This window comes from Natrix helvetica, assembly GCF_964273705.1.
Source record: "Natrix helvetica genome assembly, chromosome: 2".
NCBI lineage: Eukaryota > Metazoa > Chordata > Lepidosauria > Squamata > Natricidae > Natrix > Natrix helvetica.
The window spans coordinates 234,128,662-234,149,944 of record NC_138552.1 but is presented as its reverse complement, the minus strand read 5'-3'; the positions used below and the strand labels follow the sequence as shown (position 1 = coordinate 234,149,944).

The 21,283-nt window shown below is 36.7% G+C and overlaps 1 protein-coding gene across 1 annotated transcript in view; it reads left to right on the top strand.

Annotated features, from left to right (window-relative positions):
• Positions 1–21,283, top strand: part of LRFN2 (leucine rich repeat and fibronectin type III domain containing 2) — a 338,082-nt gene that overhangs the window by 218,675 nt on the left and 98,124 nt on the right. Inside the window, exon 2 of the mRNA XM_081939982.1 lies at positions 13,135–13,342. The gene's annotated coding sequence lies outside the window, so the exon portion shown is untranslated. The remainder of the gene's footprint in view (positions 1–13,134; positions 13,343–21,283) is intronic.

The following is a 21,283-nucleotide window of genomic DNA, read 5'->3' as shown; positions in this document are numbered from 1 at the left end:
ATTCTATATTAATTATTCCCAACTTGGTATCCTCTAGATGTTTTGGTTTATTTCCAGAATTTTTCAATGAACTCTGCCAATTCTGAATGGGAAATGTGGGAAAGGAGATCATGAGGTTAGAAAAGGCTGTTTTAGATTGAAATGAGACAACTCACCATGGCCTATTCACTGCAGCCAACTCACTACAACCAACTCACTGTGGGACAACTTGCTGTGGCCAACTTGCCATGGAACAACTTGCCATGGTATTCATTTAGTTCCTTTCATTATTGTTAAAATGAAAATTATTTGTATCTCTTGTATCAAAGGAAATTATTCTGATAACTACCAGCTTTTGTAATGCTTTGATGAATAATAAAAGGAACCAATTCTGCGTTGAATTGTCCTATGGTGACTTGGACATGGCAAGTTGGCCATAGTGAGTTGGTCATGGTGAGTTCACCATGTTGAGCTGAATGTGGCAAATTGTCCTAGGCCTGTTTTAAATATAAGAGCACTGACATCACAATTTCCTTACTTGTAGAACTTGGCTTGGCTACATGTTTTTCTAAAAACTCTTAACAATAAAGTGCTGTTTCATTAGAGGACATATTCAGCAGACTAGAAACCAGGAGACTGTGAATTCTAGTCCCATCTTAGACATGAAAGCTATCTGTTTGCCCCCTTGCATTATTTATAAAAATAATATAATAGAATTCTTTATTGGCCTAGTGTGATTTGACACACAAGGAGTTTGTATCTAGTGAATAAATGTGGGATAAAAAATGAATACATAACTCAACAACATAACAAAAACTCATATCATAAACCTGCTTCATAGGAGATAGGACAGAAACAACACCTTGGTCATGTGCTATGTCATCTATCTTGGTGCATAAGGCTGAACTACCCACATTAGAAATATATGGCTACTAAGCTAAGGAATCTTAGGGATAGCATGCTTATTATTATTTTAATAATAATAATAATAATAATAATAATAATAATAATAATAATAATAATAATAATGATGATGATGATGATGATGATGATGATGGTGGTGGTGGTGGTGGTGGTGGTGGTGGTGGTGGTGGTGGTGGTGGTGATGATGATGATGATAATAATAATAATAATAATAATAATAATAATAATAATAATAATAATAATAATAATAATAATAATAGTTAAAAATCTGCAAGTCCCTTTGTTCCAACTCATGCATTACAATATTCTGGGGAAGAAAAGTAGTGTTTGTTTGTGCTAGAAAAGGTACATAAAATATATATTATCTCAATATTTGGCACACTTTGTCCAATGAAAAAGACATAAATACATTGCTTCTGCTTGAGAAATTCAGAACTATAAGAAGGGCCATAAATGTATGACAAGAATAAATGCTTTTTTACTAATGGGTGTAAATATAGCCATAAATGTTGGGATGTTCAAAATCATATTATCTTTGAAATCTGCAATAATCTCTGCCATTCTATTTCTGGCACACATATGTGTAGAAAATCAGTCATACATCTCTCATCTATTAAAATTAATATCTTGTACTTTACTACCTTTGGTCTCATATCATATTCTCCATAGAAAAGCAGAGTTAAATCTCTGTTGCATGCACAATTGGTTTAACAGTGCACTGAGTCCCCCATTCAATGGCATAGACAATAGATTGTGTTAACTATTTTCTTTACTGCAGTATCCCCAGTTGTTTCTTGATACCAGTTTGCTCCATAAAATCCTTGTTTCTTTCTCAGAAATGATGATGAAGTTCAGAAATCAGTTTCTTCTTTGGGAGTTGAGGCATCATGGATAGTCAGTTAGTGAAAGAATCACATTACCAAAGAAGTCACAGAAAATGCTTAAAAATCCAAACCTACAAACCCTCACCTTTCCATCTTGTAACAGATGTCAGGTAGAAAGCTTTTAAACAGCTATACTAAGACCTCCATTTACATGATTGATGTAGTCTTCCAGTTAATGCAAAAGTTATCACTCCTTTTACGCAATCTAAAGATTGTTAGGTAATTGTATGGCAAAGGCAGCTATAAAATGTGTTGACAAAAGATCCTATGGGGATCAAATTCTTAAAAAACCTGAAAGAGAAATAATTGATGTGATTTTCAACATTGCTTCATGTTTATAACCGAGGCAGAAATATAAGGCTTATGTTTCTGATCTGACAGAAGGGCCACAGTATTCTTTCTCTTCTCTCAAATGGGAAATTATATTCCATAACTATGGAGAGAAACATTGTCATCTTCCTGATTGATACAGTCTCCTCCCACATTTTTTTCTACTAGAACATTTGGATTGAATTGGTTGACAATAGAAACGTTTTAAACTATTTTCACTCCACAGGACTAAGTGTTGACTAAGGAGGGGAAGTAGCTAGACAGAAAAAGGAGGTGCTTCTTAATATCTTTTTTTACTATATCTTCCACATGACCTTTGCTTCCTTATCTCTGTTTCCTTTTCCTGTGCTTGGCAGTGTAACTGTCTTTCTGTTAAAGCATTCTTTTGTTAGAAGAGCTGCACATTTATGCTGCTTTGAATCTAGAGTGAGCTTTTGCACATTGCAGCTGACAGATGTAGTCACCCACTCTGAATCTATTTAAATTACATCTGAACCAAATGGCTCATGATGAGTAGATGCAGAACATGTGATCTGCCCTGCTTAGAAGTTAATAGGCCTCCTTCATGGAGGCAAAAGGAAGGAAGGAAGGAAGGAAGGAAGGAAGGAAGGAAGGAAGGAAGGAAGGAAGGACCATTATGACCAGCATTATGACTATCATAATTACAAAAGTGAGATTAGTTGAATTGGCTTCCCTATGAGCAGGAGGGTTCCACCCATTTTTGGAGCTAAATGTTACTAAACACCCTCTAAAATGATTGACTAGTGCATTGCAAGACTGTAAATTTCTTTTGTATGAGGGGTGTGTGGAAAAGAAAGAACTAGCTATATAAATGGTATGAAGGGCAAGAAAACAGTAATGCAGCAAAAGCGACAAGAGCCGAGTTTTAATTTAACCATTTTAATCAAGTGTTTAAAATCTGCATGTCCCCAATGTCTTCGTCATAAATGAATTGACAAGAGTAAAACATAATCCTCAGATTGCACAGAGCACTATCTGATACCTTACCTTTTAGCTGAGACTGACAGCCAGCATAATCAATGCGAAACAGTAAAAAATAGAGGAAATTAGAAACAGAAATTGTAACATTTCCTCTATTTTTGACTGTTTCGCATTGATTATGCTGGCTGTCAGTCTCAGCTAAAAGGTAAGATATCAGATAGTGCTCTGTGCACTAATCTTACATTGAGAGGGTCCAAGACCTATGGAGAGGTCTGATAACTTTATTTTCTTTCTTATTTCTTATTTGTTAATCTCAAATGATTTTCATCCCATTTATAAAGCAATTTGAGAAATAGAGTAATATTTTCTTTTTTTAAAAAAAAAGTAAATCTTTTATTGGTTATGGGCAATTTTTTCTTCCATGACCTTTTTTTCCAGATAATTATGTCCCCTTGAAATAAAAGTTAACAGTACATTTACTCTAACATTAAAAATGGAAAGGAAGTTTCATTCTGTGTATTTAATGAAGTGTGCAGTTTTCACAAAGAATGACAAACTAAGTGTAGACTAAATGTGGGTTGAAAATTCTGTGTGACATTAGGAATAAATAATTGTATGTGGCATATAATTAAATAATGTGATATAGACCACATAATTAATATGAAATATGTAACTCTATTTGATTTATAAAATTAATGATAATAACAATCCAAAAAGCCAAAGACATCCAAATAAATGTAGAATGACTACAACAACAAAACATATCAATAGTGATAGGTGCCTTCGGTGTAATCCCAAACCATCTTGAGCACCATTTGAACACCATTGGCACTGACAAAATTACCACTAGTGAATTGCAAAAGCTTTATTTGAAACAGCTTATATCTTGTGATATCTTGTATCTTTAGTAACATCAAATGACAAATCAGCCCATTCCAGGTCCTTGAGAAGGACTCGATAGCTGGATAAAAATATCTCATTAAATCTAGTTGACTATGTGATCAACCATAATAACAATAACAATAACAACAATAATAATAATAATAATAATAATAGATAAGAATTTGTTCATTCATACTAAATATTTGATATGATTAGATATATTAATATATAGTCATTTTGGATTTTAATTAATTTTGCATTCACTACCAACGGAAATTAAATTATGTTTAGCTTTTGTTTAGGTTTAACCCACCAACTGCATGCTATTCACATGTTCAGTTCATCCCTTGACCTGGACAAAGGGATATGCCCTTTTATAAAATAATTCCATCTCAATACATCAAACATTCTTCTTTCTGCACAAGAAGTAGACTAATTTGTTTCATTAACAGGCCTTTCCTTGTTGGCTTGCAATATTAAAGCTTAACTGTTGCATTTACAGGCAGATGTTTTTTATGAGTATATGTGAATATGGAGCAAAAGGGTATGTGGATGGATGGGTGTGAATAGAGGCACTGGTGCTTTTGGTCTTGTCCATCATCAGAGGCCTTGTGCATTGAATGATAATGGTTCACTGACTAAGAATGAAATAAATTCATAACAAAATACATTACAAAATAAAATTAATAAGTACTGATTTTGCATATCAGTGAAATGCAAGTGTTTTATCTTTCTCTGATAGAGAAAAAGAATGCTTGTCCACATCAAAGATGTGTTGACAATGTTCAAACAAAGGAGAGTATTGTATGCTTTTCCACTTTCTTCTATTTTATATCAACACCTCTATTCCAAAAATGTATTTGCTTTTTAAAATCATAAATAGTATATGTTGTTCTCATCATTTTTTAATTAAGGTTGATAATGAAAATAGTTTTAATTAAAATACTATCAACAAAACATCAAAACAAAACTAAAACAGACCAGACCAAAAAACAAAAACAAAATGTGTTTGAATTCTTGAAAAGTGAGCCTAATTTTATTTATTTATTTTTAGTTTTATTTATACAAATTTCTCCATTTTCTAGACTTAGAAATGTCATTTCAAAATTATTATAATAGAAAATTTGGGGAAAGGCTGGAAAATGATGATGTGAATAGAGTGTCTTTAAAATGACTATAATGCTCCAAATTTCATTCTTACCACCTTGTTTAAAAAAAAATGAAACATTGAAGAACAATATCAGCATCTATTACTACAAATAGAGATACATTTCTCCTTCCTGTGTTGTATCCTGATTTTTTAACCATCATCCATAATTGAAAATTCAATATAGTTCTTGATCTCATGAAAGATTCCCAATGCTGAGGATATAGTCAAGTAGATCATATGTATCTTTAATAGACAGTAATCAGTCAGGAGTTCCATTAACAAGTATGCTGATTTCAGATTTTAAAGGTCACAATCCAAACCATATTGGTGGGATTCAAAAATTTGTTATTACCAGTTCAGTGGGCTTGCCTTGGCTTAGTGGGCATGGCTTGGTGGCCATGGCAGGGGAAGGATACTGTAAAATCTCCATTCCCACCCCACCCCAGAGGAAGGTTTCTGCAAAATTCCCATTTCCTCCTGATCAGCTGGTACTCGGGAGGCAGAGAATAAATGGGGTGGGGGAAGTCAGAGGTGGTATTTACCGGTTCTCCAAATTTCCATTACTCAACATTTCCATTATTAGTTCTCCAGAACTGTCAGAATCTGCTGAATGCCACCTCTGGTTACAACACAATCTGAACCAGTGGTAGATTCCTATCCATTCGGACTGGTTCTGCTAAACCAGTAGCGGTTGGCGGCCTGGGTTGCTGGAACCGGCAGAGAGCCAGGTTTGCCATCTTCCCGAACCGGTTCTCCGCCAACTTGGTTTTTTACTTCTGTGCATGCGCAGAACAATTTTTATTGTACTGTGCATGTGTGCATATTGTGCATCAAGCGTGCAGCGCACTTCAAGCATGTGCGTGTGCGCAAAGTGCTCACAAGCGAACAGGCAGTCGTGACTGCTGGAACCCACTCCTGATCGGAACCCTACAAATCTCATAATGTTCAAGAGTAAGGTTATTGCAGCCAATTTTAATTTAATATCATCTGAGTATTCAGTATTCATAGTTCTTTTTTTTTTTTGGTAGTATTAACCTCATTTAAAAACGCATGACATTTTATGTTACTTAAGATGACCCTTCATTGGCACACAAAAACAGGATTTAAACTATTCCAGGTTTCATCTAAATAACTACTATCAGTTTCATCAACATATTTTCTCTTCCTGTTGAAAGAGTAGTGGCTTACAAGTCATAGTTAACTTCTCTTTATCTCCAATCATTTTATAATTTTAGAATGAACAGCAATAACATTTGAACCAAGAATATTAAATAATATTAAAATGCCCCAAAGGCAATGAGGTGAATCAAACCAATTTCTCAATTCTGAAACAAAACAAAACAAAACAAAAGCAAAGTCCTCAGGGCTGAGTTAATCCACTATAATAACACTTTGTTTATTTAGCAAAACAGGCTAACCCTTTCTTTTTAAAGTAAGATTGTCCCATTTTATAAACTTTTCTTGAACAGAAATTATAACTACAACTGAAGAGTTTCAAGTATAGAAATATAGAACTGGTTTTGGAATAGAAAAGGAAGGAGAAAATGATGACGGAAGACTTTTAGAAACTCCCCTTAAGTTTAGATTGGTCCCCAAGCTGCTGGCTCTTCAGAGGTTTCTTAAGACATGGACTTTTCCTTAGCATGAGGTTTAAAAACGAATCATAGGGCTGTTCTTTGGTTTGAACTGCCTCCTTGGATGTTGTTAATGTTGTCTATATAAAGTTATGGTACTGCTTTTAAATGTTGAAAGCTGCCTAGAGTCTTTACTGTGAGATGGTTGGTTATATGCATACTAAATAAGTAATAATAATTAAGTAAACAATAAACCTCACCTTGATTCTTCTGGGTTTCAAGATCCTGTATTCTATGCTATGACAATGGAGCACTTGCTTGTCATGCCTTTTCCTTAACCTGATCTATCCTGAAGAGTTGTTGTTTCCATAATGCACTGTATATACAGTATATATCATGGCATTGATTTATAGCGGATATTGAAAAATCATCCCGGTATTAAAAGGAAGCCTGAACAAAGATTTCAGCAGGGTCCATAATAAAGCTTAAAATGAAACAAAATTCTCAGTTTTTTCATTCCAACAGTAACTGAAGCTGTGATAAATGCTTGGTGATAAAATCCAAAATGTAGAAAGTTCAATCCACTTATCCCAAGAAGTAATTTCATATATTCTAAAGGCATTCTGTTCTGTCTAATTTCTCCGTAAACCACTTGTGTGTGTGGGGGGGGGGGGCATCTAATTTGAAACTGCATTGCTCTTACATGAATGCTAAAGCCATTTTCCTCCAGTTTACAAATTATTCTTCTCTTTTGGAGTGTTGTTATTATAAAAGGATAAAATGTATGCTTCCTTGAGCTATTTAGATGCAAGTGTACTATTAGTATCATAAACAAATAAGTATTTATTTGATAGGCAACATCTCATGTGTACATATTGTTTCTCCCTGTATTACTTTTCCTTTTGACACAACTTTCAAAATTTGTGTTATATTTTAGACAACTTTCCTAAATGCGTCATGATGCTTACTAACTTGGTGATTTTATTCACCAAGGATGACAGACAGCAAGAATAGGATAGGATAGGATAGGATAGGATAGGATAGGATAGGATAGGATAGGATAGGACCGTGATGGCGAACCTTTGGCACGCGTGCCACAAGTGGCACGCGGAGCCATTTGTCAGGGCACGCAAGTCACTTCCGGTTTGCTCGGAGGGTGGTTTTAAGCGCTCTGAAGGCTTCAGGGAAGCCTCCGGACAGTCCCTGAAGCCTCAGGAGGGCCTCCGGGGGGTCAGGGGAGGCTCTTTTCACTCTCCCCAGGCTCCTATAAAGCCCCTGGAGCCTGGAGAGGGCAAAAAAAATGTAAAAATGGGGGGGTCGCGCGTTGTGCGCGCATGTGCACTGGGGGGGGCGCGTTGCATTATGGGTGCGGCACGCCCGCACTCGACCCCCCTGCGCTCCCCCACTTGTGGCACGTGAGCCAAAAAAGGTTCGCCATCACTGGGATAGGATATCAGAGTTGGGCAGGACCTTGGAGGTCTTCTAGTCCAACCCCCTGCCTAGGCAGGAAACTCTACACCACTTCAGACAAATGGTTATCCAAACATCTTCTTTAAAACTTCCAATATTGGAGCATTTACAACTTCTGGAGGCAAGTCGTTCCACTGATTAATTGTTTTAACTGTCAGGAAATTTCTCCTTAGTTCTAAATTGCTTCTCTAAGTGGGTCCAGGGATTATTGCCATTGTACAACAGCTGAGACTGGTTGGCAAATCATAGATTTTATGTGAAAGGAATCTGTGTCTATTGTTGTTTATTTGAATATATTTGAATATATAGTAGTAACATGGGATGGAGATATTATTTCTACCTATCCTATCTTTACTTTCCTAGAAAAAAGGTAAAATACCTGTTTCACACATGTCCTTTTTGCTATTTCACTTGAAATGGATATAGCCCACAATTGCTGATTTTTTTTACATAGCAGCAAGCTTGGTCTTTTAGCATACTCGGTGCTCTGTAAATGACATCCTGACTGTTTATTATATGAATGAAGACTAAGCCTCGCTGAGCCCGCCTATTCAGTTCTTCTAACAGCAGGGCACCATTTTCAAAATGCTTGGCCCTTTCCTCTTTGCTTCCTCCCCCCTCATGTGTAATATGCACGTGCAAGACGACATCAGAGTAATAAACAGATCTGAAGCTGTTTATGCCACTCAATAGACTCACAGCAGTATATACATCCTCATATTGAGACTACTCTAGGGAGATAGACAAAGAAAGGTCATCAGCTTCCCATAGGCATCAGGTTTGCTTTTCAGCTGATTTCCTGAGTTGTTGTGAACACTTTCTTGCTAGGACTTGCGTTTGGTTGGTTCCCTCAGGCAAGATGAAAGGGGAAATACAACCAATCTTCCATGCTGCTCTCAAGGTCAGCCCGTTTTATTCAGTGGATTATTCAGGAACTTATTCTCAGATCAGCCTACCCAGCGTAGTTGTATGTCAGCACATGCACTGGGATTTCTGCTCCTGGTGTGAAGACAATGTTTCTGCCAGTATGGAAAATGTCTTAAAATAAAAGGAAGGTATATAATAACAACAATTCCTGTGGCTCCAGAAAATGTTGTTGATGTTGTTGATGTTGCTGGCAATGGTATCTATTTCAGGGAGGAAAAAAAAAACTGTTCAACTTTGAGGTTAGAATGTAACAGACCTACTAATTTAGACCCACATTTTCTCTAGTCTTAACATTCCATTCCCACAGTAGCCAATCAGAAGCCATTATGGAACTCATATGGAAAAAACGTGAAATTCTTAAGAACTTCCTAAGAATTTGTAGACCGGCCTCTGATTCAGGAAATTCATTATTTGCATTTACATCGATGGAAATCCTCCCCCCCTCCCGAGTCCTGGAGTTAAAATGTTTGTGGGGGCCCTATTGTATTTATTGTTATGCTTGCTTTTATTCTGGGCTTTTCATTTTGTTCTATGTTTTCAAATTATTTAAATTGCTTATTGGGATTTTCGGAGCTATCTGGAGTTTGCTGGAGTGGATGATTGTAACAAATTTTAATAATAATAAATGAATAGCATTAATAATAAACTTTTCAGAAAGTGAATAACATGATCTGACAACAACAATGCTTTTGGAAAGGGGTGCTAATATGAAGCAACAAGGACAGAAAACTCATATTATCGTAAAGCTGGAGAAGCTTGTTTATAAAATGTGACTGGAAACATTTGATGGACAGAGAGTTAGATTTCAAATAACGTATAAAACACTAAGGCAACTCTAGTGTACAACCTTGTTAGTGCTGTTTCACCTAGTTCAGCAGCTGATAGTATCAGAGGACAATAAATTGCTTTCTCTGGTGATGCCGGACTAGTTTGAAGGATGTCGTTTCTGTCCTGTCTTGGTTTGTAGAACAGTCCCCCCCACCCCTTTTAACTAAGATAACAGGGACAAATAGTGCTTTGGGCAAGTATATCATGCTGGGTAGTTCAAGGATAACCTCAGAGTATATTGTAGTTCATCATGTACACTGTTGTGTGCGCAGCTAGGTTCAACTGTCACAGAGTTCCAAAGTGTACCTACCCTATCATTTCTTCAGTGCAAAAATAAGCACTTACTGGTACATATAGCACTGACTGCTTTTTTTTAAAAAAAAGTGAATGGCTTGCTCCATTTTTCTTTGCTAACTCTTCTATACCTAAAACAATGGAACAATCACAAGCAAAACTAGAATGGAACCCAAGGTTCTTCGTTTTCTGGTTGCCAATATATTCTGAAAGCAATTACAGGTAGAGAGCTCAACTTACAACCATAATGCAGCCCAATATCATTTCCAATATAAACCATGATAGTTGTAACTCAAAGCACCCACCAACCTGATTTTGCAACTTGGTTTTGCAGCAGTTGTTAAGCAAATGTGGTAGTTCATTCCTGTGGGTATTTTTTTGTTGTTGCCAAAAATCAGCCAAAAAGCTGGAGATCAGCCCCCCCCCCCAAAAAAAAGCATTGTAAATTGCAGTCACATGAATGTGGCACATTGAAACTGCCATAAAAGTGAGCAAGAACCCAAAATGTACTCATGTGACACATACATGTATGCCACTATCAGAATCCCAGAACCTTATGTTGGGTGTGGCATAACTTTGAATGGTCATTAAATGACCAGTTTTTGAGCAAGGACTCTTGTGTAGCAATGTTGGGGTTGCACACATTCTCAGATTACCTGAAGGACTCCCATCTGTATACAAAATATCCTTTCAACACAAGTTCCTGAGTTCTTCACACTATGCCAATGAATGGGATGCATTTGTGTGTGCATCTACATGGTGAAATGCATTTATTTATTTTTAAAAAAAAGTGTAATCTGCATATCATGAGCATCGTGTTCTCTACACACAAGAGGAACATTCTGCTGTTTCATTGTGAGAGAAAAATAACACAATAGAATTAGTAAACAGTGACAATGTCCCATTTATTTTTTGTTCTCTTTGTTTGACATTTAATTCCAGTATATCCTTGGGTTTCAGAGAAGCTAAAGGTACAAAAATAAATTTTGATACTAGATTGAACTCACAAAAGGTAGCAGCATCTACATATTGGATGATGCTCAGAATGCAATGCAGGATCAAGCTGGTCAATACTTGTGTTAGAGATCATCGGGAGTTGTACACTAGATTAGGAAGTTATGAAAAAATCTTGAATAACACAATGGCAAACCACTACTAAGAAAATTCTATGAAGATATCTATGCAATTTCCAGGAACTAAACTTGATTTGAATTCTTGTCTTTACTACACCCAGATGATGGTGTCAGAGCCCAAAACTAATCAGATTAAATCGGGATGAAATGGGATGTTATCTAAAGTTCTGGCTGTCACTGGGTAACTCCTTAAACTTAGCTGTTAGCTTGATTTTACTGCAAAAACTGTTCTGATGATAAAACCATGGCAAATAGAAGACTGGATGCTGACTTAAATTCCTTAGAGAAAAAAGACATATGATAATGTAGTAGCTAGTCTTCTTATTGTTATGGATAAATGTCTTGTTTAATCTGATTGATTTGCTGCACAATGAATACATAATATGTAGAGGATCATTCTGAAATAAAATACAGTCCTGATCATTGAAAGTAAAAAATCACTAACAGAACTAAACATTCAGTCTGCTATACTGCTATACAAATGCAACTATTTCCATTACAGATTCCATGTTATCATAAAAGGGGAACATTATAAGTTGCATAAAAGAGACAGATGCATTTTGTATGTGTTATGCAATGATAGATCTGGTATTAAGTACAGTCAACGACTAATGACAGTATTGTTTTGCAACATAATTGAATTTCCCTGTATTTAATTGCAGTGTCTTTATGCATTTTAAAGAGGAAGGCAGTCACCCAAAAGTGATAAAAAAGAGAAATGCATGGGAAGAAATATAAGTAACTGCAATGAGTTGCCATATAGAAGAGTTGTATGAATCCTAAGGAGATGCTATCTATGAAGATCTTTGCTTTTCTGAAAAGTAATGCATCTAAATGCCATTACTATTAGGCCTATATAGGGCAGCTTGGATTCCCCTCAGCAAAATGTCATGGCATGGAAACAAAGGACCTTTCCTTTAAGCCAAAAAGTGATGTGATTTACCTCTTTTGGCTATTGCAAATACCAATCAAGGCAGACCAGCCAAGTGATGTCGCTTCATCATAATGAAGCACCCTCTTAAAGATCTACACAGCTCGCTTTACTCTACAAGCTCTTTGTGCTGATGTGAAGTGGAGATATCAATTGATTTATTTTTCAGCTTGAGCTTGCTGATAATTATCTACAAAGCCTAGGTGTTTTACTGAAACAACCGATGATTGGTTTGTTCAAGCTGGCAGAAGTCCTGTTTGCTAATATAAGAAATGAAATAGACCAGACTCTGAAAAAGACTTTAGTCAATTGTGCTTGCATTGCGAAATTGATGTAGCATACAAATGAGTAATCATCCAACTGATATATGAAGCCATTCTTTCAAATGCATTACCCATAGATATAATTGTTGTCTTATTTTACTAACATAATTTATTGGTCTTCTCTGATTATCCTTTTGTTTATACCCATATAAGATAGAGAACATAATGATAATATTTTCATCATCAATGAGTAAGAAAAGAAATTACCCATCAAATTATCTTATCCTGAAACTAATAAAAAAGAAAATTTCCAGTGCCTAAGATCCCTGTCCTGATCTGTGTTCATGTTCTGTTGTCTTTAAATAATGTCTACCCAAACAGTTGTATGGATGTACAAAACTATCCAACTTGTTTCATTACACAATCTTCAGCTCAAAAGTAGCCTAAGCCATTTTAAACCCAACTTAAGGAAGGTCAGAGTTAGGGTTATATGTTTCTTTATACCTCTACTTAAAACATAGTTCAGATATTCAAAAGATTTCATGCACTAGTGTATTAATTTTATGGATCCCATAATGGAATGTCCCTACTATGATTATCTTTCTTTGTTTTGCTTTCCACAGATAGGATCAAGACAACAGATTGCAAGTAACTTTCAACATATGTGTTTGCAAGCTTACAAGCTCCAAGTCAATAGAAAGAGGTGGAACAGGCCGATCTTTTGTGGAAAGGAGGAGGGAAGGATGTCATGCTTCGCCCAAAGGCCTATCTGGAAATTCCCACCACCCCTTTAGGTGACAACAACCACAGTGACAGTGACTGTCTTTCAAGGTGAGTGTTACAGGTCTTCCCAAGGGTGTTTCCAGGTCTAATATTATCATATTTCACTACATTCCGTTGTGTTAAGTTAAGCTGTTATCACAGAAACAGAATTGATCTCTCCAGATCACATGTGCTTATTCCTCAAGAACATCTTGAGTCGTCGTCATCATCATCATCAATCAACTGCAAATGATCTTATCATCTCTTTTTTTAACTGAATTCTATATTTGTAGTAATATTGCTATATTGGTAAGAAATATCCATGTCAAATTCCAGATTACTTGAAGAGTTTTGTGCAAAATAAAAATATGCTTATTTTTTAAAAAAATGCCTCTTTAGAAACAAGTCAATGAAGCCATTTCAGCAAGGATGCCTATATTCTTGAGTGTAAAGTTGCCAAAAGACATAAAAATATTATTTAATTCTCAGGATCCCCCCCCAACACACACTTCTAACTATAGTTAAGGTTTATTTGAGAGATCAATGTAAACAAATTTTATATGTGAAATGGGGAAAAACATATTGTTGTTTTGTGTGTGTGTGTGTGTGTGTGTGTGTGTGTGTTTATTTGGGTTTAAAAGCCAAACCAAATTGAAACAACTTACTATTTCTTCCTATTTGAAGCTGATGTTTTATAAAAAAAATAATAAGAATACAGGGTTTTTTCCATTCTCATTTTTCATTAATATTTTAGAAATACATTAAACTAAATGAATAAAAATTTATGTTAGGAAATATAAATATATTTTCTGGTTGCATTCAGTCAACCCTGCCCAGAGCCACACTGATGAGTAAAGACATTAACTCCCAGACCTTTTAACATTTAGCTACAATGTTAACTTGTTTTGCCTCTTTGGAAAATGTCAACAAATGCCACTCAACTTCTATTTTGCTTTATTGTATTTTGACATTATTTAATGTACACACAGGAGTGTCAACTCAATTAATGAGGAAAGCAGAACAGCAAATAAAACAAGATAAACCTTTTGTCTAAGGAATGCAAAACTCCAAATTTCAAGGCAGAATATCCATTTGCAGAGAGGGCAGCAGTACGTAGCTTGCTATAGTCTAGTATATTCTGGTCTTCTTAAGGAAATATATAAGAATCAGGCATTGTTTACCATAAGAATCTTCTGGAAGCATCATTAGGAAAGAGTCTTTGGAATACTGTAGCTCTCTTTGTGAAGAGTTCACAAAGATATATCCCAAGAGATGCTAAGTCACACTTTGTGCTGTAATGCATGGTACAATGATATTGCTGCTTGCTTATTGCTACAGAGGCCATTTCCAAATAAGAAGTGGTTTAAGGTAGAAACTGAGAGACTGAGAGTTTTAGTCCTGCCTTAGGCATGAAGCCAGCTGAGTGAATTTGAACCAGACATTCTCCATTAGCCCTAGGAAGAAAGCGATGACAAATCACTTCCAAAAAAAATGTTGTCATGAAAATTGCATAAACCAGTTCATGCAGTCACTCCATTTCCAAATTTCTGGATATGTCCAGAAACATCCTTAAGATCTTCATGTTAACACTCCCTCCATAGAAGGTGAAACTACATAAAGCAGAGATTGCATCTATAATTGGACTAACCTTTACATGGACAGTTAGAAGACCTGAATAAACCAGTGGTGATTTTAAAGAAAAAAGAATCTTGGCCTGATTGCCATGGAAATCAGATTTCCAGATTTCCATGGACAGACATTTCAGTGAAATGTCAATAACAAGAGTAGGAATATGAATTACCATGCTCCTTCCTTCCATTTTTTTCAGTCCCGTTTCTGGATAATAACATTGAAATGGTGTTTTAATGAAATATGAGCTGTAGGACTGATTCCCAAGCAGGCTAGAATGACTAAGAAAATTCTCTGATTCCCATTTCAAAAAGAGAACCCTTTCTGGTATATTTGGATGAATGCCTTAAAGGAAAGCAATTTTAAAATGTAAATGCTGTAAGGTGATATTTTTACTTGCTCTCTGACATATATTTAATTTTTTAAGAAGCCATGTTAAAAAACTATGTTTTAAGACAGTTTTCTGCTTACTTTTTTTTAACCTTGAAGGTTAGGCTGAATTTTTCATAAGAGTTTAATTTTTTTTTTAATATTTGAAAGGCTACATTTTTATGACCATATTAAAAAAAATCTATTGGAAGGAAAATGCATTTCTACTTTAAACACCATGTATTGTGTATCTTCCACATCCTTCCTTTTGATGTTTTTCAAGAAAAATATGCAGCATTTTCAAACAAGTATTTATCTCAACAAAAACCAACATTGCAAGTTATAGATCTTATGTGTTTATATTTGTTTATTTCATCCATAATTGTTATAATTAGTATATTATTATGTTTCTAGACATTCACAGTTACAGCTTCTTTGTATTTATTATTAACTAATCTAATATTTACTGTTTAATAATTACTGTTTGAGTTTGCTAAGCATCCTCTGGCATTCATGGATTATAAAAGTCTCCTCTAAATTTATCTCAAGTTTTAATATCCCAGATTAACAGATTTATTTCCAAATCAATGTGTTATGCTGCGTGGGAGGAGAAAAAACTGTAGCATGATGGAAATCATAACATGAACTGTCCTTGGTGGTCTCTCGGCTTGATTGTTTTCTTACAGACATTTCATTACTCAAACTAAGATATAGCATCAGAGTTAGTAGGGAGTGGCGTTTGCTCTCACTTTGCTAACTCTCACTCCTTACTAGCACTAATGATGTTACCAAGTTTGGGTAATAAAATGTCTGCAAGAAAACAATCAAGCGGAGAGACCACCAAGGACAGTTCATGTTATGATTTCCATCATGCTATCATTTTTTCTCCTCCCACCCAGCATAACCAAGCTCAGAGGGCAACCCTTATTTGAACCCTGAGCTACAAATATTCTCCTTTAAAGTGTAATGTGGTTTTCAAAATAAATACCTGTATTCTCTCTAAATGCAGGAACACATCAAAACAACAACCACAATCTTAACTTGCAGAACCAACATGTCCTTATTCATTTTGCATTGTCTTTGTGCAACTCAACAAAATACACAAATGAGCATTGATAAAGCATTGCCCAAGCAAACAAACAATAAAAGCAGCCTGTGTTGGGTGACTGAGCTCTTCTGCTTAGCCAAAGAAGAGAAAACTCAGCATCAAAAAGACAGTTACTTGTATAAATTATGAGTATCCTAATACACATGTGAAAATGGATGCATCAGTAATAGCTATAATACATAGAAATATGCACATCTCATCCCAGAAGGAAATTCCAATTAGATAACTTGTACTTGTCTAGTAGATTTCCTTGATGCTAACAGATGATGATCGATGCCAAGGCTCCTACTTTCCCTTCTTACGGTTCTTAAACTGACCTTGGATTGGATTTCTATCAGAACATTACCTTTGTAAAGCAAGAAACATGGTCTTCCAGGTAAATGAGGCTATGCACATTTTGTATGTGTAATATCCTATTAATGTGCAGAAGCCCATCAGTAAAATACTAGAGAAGAAAAATGCTGATGCATCCTGCATACAAAGATGCCTTTCTTAAGGTTGCTGTGTTAACATTCATTTGTATATCATGAATTTAGGAGGGTGAAGTATAGAGATGTACAGTAGGAACTGAAAGCAGTGCAAACAAGTTACAAAAGTAGATTTAATTTTGAAATGAAATGTAGATTACTGGTAAGTAAGCATACTTTTCTCAGTATATATATATAATTGGGTTATAGGAAGTGAAGTTATTATCATCAGAGCCTCCCGCCGTTGCCACTACTGGTTTGCCCAAACTGGGGTGAACTGGCAGAATACCACCTCTGGAAGAAGAGCAAATTTTGATGATGCCCCAAGGAGTTTTGTTGCAAAAAGATGGGGCAATCTATGGAAGAACAGAACTGCAAATCTTTAGATCAGTAAAAGTTGCAGAGAAGTCTATTTTTCATTCATTCATAAGCTGGTCTGATCCATGATGGTGACCTTTGAGAAAGTGTCAAAATGCTAAAAGGAGATACTGGATGTCAATGAGCATCATCATATCAATGAACAGCAATATAAATAGATAACTTCCTAGGTGCTTGTTTGTACCATATGCATTAATTCATCTTTTAATGAATACATTAAACTGCTGTCTAGCACAAGTTTCACTTTTCTTTATGTGAATGTTTCTGAGCTTTACACCACAAAATTACAGCCTTGGGTTTTGTTTGGGAGAATGATCACCTGCCTGGAAAAAAAAGACTAAGGAAGCTGGAAATAGAGCAGGTTTCAGAGGATGGTAAACAATCTTTGGAGCCTATTGATCTGGTCACACCATTTGTTAGTCATTTTGTGAATATGTAAGGCCATTATGGTAGATATTTGTGAATGTGCTTAAAAACCCTCTAAAACTTTTCATAGTGCCCACCTGCTTCCAAATGATTGTCTATGTCACAAAGGCTAGAAGACATAATGGAAGAAGACATGTATGCTTGTTTTGTCTTCGTGTGCTCTATCACAAAGCATAAACGGGGAGTTGCATAGCATTCTTTGCAGTAGAAGAGCTGAAATGATGAAGATTGCAACTCATACATGCTTTGCTTTAAAGATTTTTTTTTAAAAAAAAACACCCTAAAAGACTCCAGAGGAAATATGTAATTTGGGGAAGACAGAATTGAAGTTGACTATTCTTTATTTTTCCTGGGGTGGGCAAAACCTCCAAAATCTAGATTGGCTTTTTAAACAAAACAATTGAATAGCTTTGTCATGGCCCACCCCTTTTCCCATACCCAATTCTAGCTGCTTCTTTGTCTGCGTGGCTCCATTGCTCTGTCCCACTAAGGAAAGAGGAAGGGGAGAAAGATCAGGAGCAGATTGTAAAGCAGCAAATTGGTTCTATTGAGGAGAATGGGACAAAGATGTAACAGAGATCTTTTGTAGCTTCCTCTTGAACTTTGTCCTCCAATTCATCTCATAACAGAGAATAAATCCCACATACATTGGGTGGAAAAAAAGATTGAACTATTGTCATTTTTCATGCTTTGGAAGCAGTACTGGGCAACCATTCGGTACTGCACTGAAAAAAAAAGGAGTCCTTTCTTCTACTTTCTTTTGATGTCAAAGAAAATGGGATGAAACCTTAACTTTTATGACATACATTGGCAATGATAATGTGGACAAGGATTTCACAGTGAGCAGGCATCGGATATCAGGGCTCTGAGAAAAAGTATACCAGTGTAGGTTTTCACAGCCAGTGTCTGTTGGGTAATGATAAAAACTGATATTTTACCAGCAAATACAGCTGGCAGCTTCAGAGGCAGACCATCCTACCTCTGAAGATGCCAGCCATGGTTGCTGGAGAAACTGTTGTCTAGTCCACAGTCCAAAAAATCCTGGAACCCAACATTGTGGTCTGAAGAAAATTCATTGCTAATCTTTTTTTTCTCTTAAATATATGTTCTTTTTGCATGCTTTTGTTTAATCTAAAGATTTTGTATGCATTTTCCACCAGATCAAGACCTGCATTCAAAACCAAGATAAAAATAAAAAACAGAATTGTATTGTGTTGGTTAGAACCATGTAGGTCAATTCACAATACAAAGTGAACCAAATGTACTTAACCTGGTTATTATAGATCCAGAAAAAGTGTATAAAATGAGAGCCTTGGGGGGGGGGAACCCAAATAAATAGCAATAGCACTTAGACTTATATATTGCTTCACAGTGCTTTTACAGCCCTAAGTATTTTAGAGAGTCAGCATATTGCCCCCAACAATCTGGGTGCTCATTTCACTGACATTGGAAGGATGGAAAGCTGAGTCAACCTTGAGCCCATTGAGATTCAATCTGCCAAATTGCAGGCAGCCGGCAGTCAGCAGAAATATTCTGCAGTACTTCATTCTAACCACTGCATGGCTCTTAGTACATGAATTGTCACAGAAAAGAAAAATGAAACCCACACAGATTTTCTGACATTATTTTAAAAGCAAAAAACAATTTATTTATTTTTTAAAAAATGAGCATCAAAATGACCAAGGTTTGAATGGTGTCCTTTCTGATAAAAAGGAAATCCTTCAAAACCTTTTGAAAGATGCATTTTTATTTCAGTTAATCTTGATGCATTATATTGAATATTTTCATTAGCCTTAACTTTGTATCATATATGTTAGATATTAGCAACTGTTATAATGTTTTCCACAAAGGTCCTCTGTTCCAGTGGGAACAGAGATTCAATCTCGTTGGTTGAAGGGTCTGACAGATCCCTATAAAAAGGCTGCTGTCAGACTGAACCTTCGCTGGATTGTACATAGTTGTTCTGTTACAATAAAGAGCTGTTGTTGCCTAAGCCTGAGTGTGCCTTTCCTTTACCCAATTTAACACTGGCGACGAAGGTGGGATTAGAAGGCAACTAGGTGAACCAAAAAGAGCGTAGCAATCCAGCAAGTAAATCCAGCCCAGAGTCAGCCCAGAGCTTCAAGCAGCCATTTTTGAGCGGCAAACTCAAAACGCCCTCAGAACACAAAATGGCCTTGCATGCCCCACCGACTCCATACGACCCAGTCACCGAGCACTGGGAATCATATATGCTGAGGTTCAATTGCTTCCTTGAAGCCAACATTATTTTAAAAGCAAAAAATAATTTATTTCTTTTTTAAAGAAATGAGCATCAGGTGCCTTTCTGAAGGCCACAAGAAGAACATGTTCCTGGGTTACTGTGGACGGGAAGTGTTTGAGACAGCTAAAGATCTATCCGAGCCAACGCCACTTCTATCGGTCGCTTGGTCGGTGCTCCAACAGACGTCGAGGACACACTACACATGTCCGTGGGCATGAATTTAATATTTGCAATCAAAAGGAAGGCGAATCAATCAACGAGTACATTGCAGCGTTAAGGAAGGCCGCAGCCTACTGCAAGTTCAGAGACCTAGATGAACTCATACTCAACCGCATCATATGCAGTGTGCGGGACATTAATTTACAAAGGAGATTACTTGCCAAGTCTAATTTCACTCTACAAATTGCCTTGGACAAAGCCAGGGTATCCAAATTTGCCATTAAGTCTACAGAAACCCTGCAGCACCAAAGCACTCCACAAGAAGAGTGCAGGTGTACATCGCGAGACTACAGAGGCCGAGGGCTCAGAAAGCGAAAATGACAGGTGGCACATGCACAGTGACCGCACCAAGCCGGCACACAAATTCAAACTGTGTTTCCCGCCTTGCACAAGCTGCGGAGGAGACCATGCCAGATTGTTTTGCCATTTCCGTGATGCCATCTACCAGCACTGCGAGCAAAAAGGGCACATCGCCAAGGTTTGCAGAAACGAGCACCGGGTGCATTCAAATGTAACTGCCTGCAATTTGGAGTTAGTATTGCTCCTGGACTGTTTCAAAGCATCATAGAACGGCTTTTGCAGGGGATTCCAGGAGTCGTCCCCTATTTTGATGACATATTGGTATCGGCTGCAAATGAAACACAACTTTTCAAATGCTTAAGAATTGTTTTGACAAGAATTAGAGACAGAGGTCTCCGTCTCAAAAAAGAAAAAAGCCAAATTAACGTGCCAAGAGTTGAATTCCTAGGGTACCTCATCGATGGCTCTGGGATTCACCCAACCTCTAAAAAAATGAAAGCAATGGTCCTGGGGCAAAGCCGAGGCAGCCACATTTGCTGCGGTGAAAAGACTGCTGTCAGTGGACACCTTCCTAGCCCAGTACACCCAGACCCTGCCACTTGTTTTAACCTGTGACACTTCTCCGTTTGGCATTGGAGCCTCCTCAGCCACAGAATGCCCAATGGGACTGAGGCACCCATAGCCTGTTACTCAAGGACCTTGTCCGCTGCCGAGCGGAACTACAGCCAACTGGACCATGAGGCTCTGGCTGCAGTGACCAGTGTAAAGTGGTTCCATGAGTACCTCTACTGCCGTGACTTCGAACTCATCACAGACCACAAACTGCTACTGGGCTTGCTGGCTGGGGACCA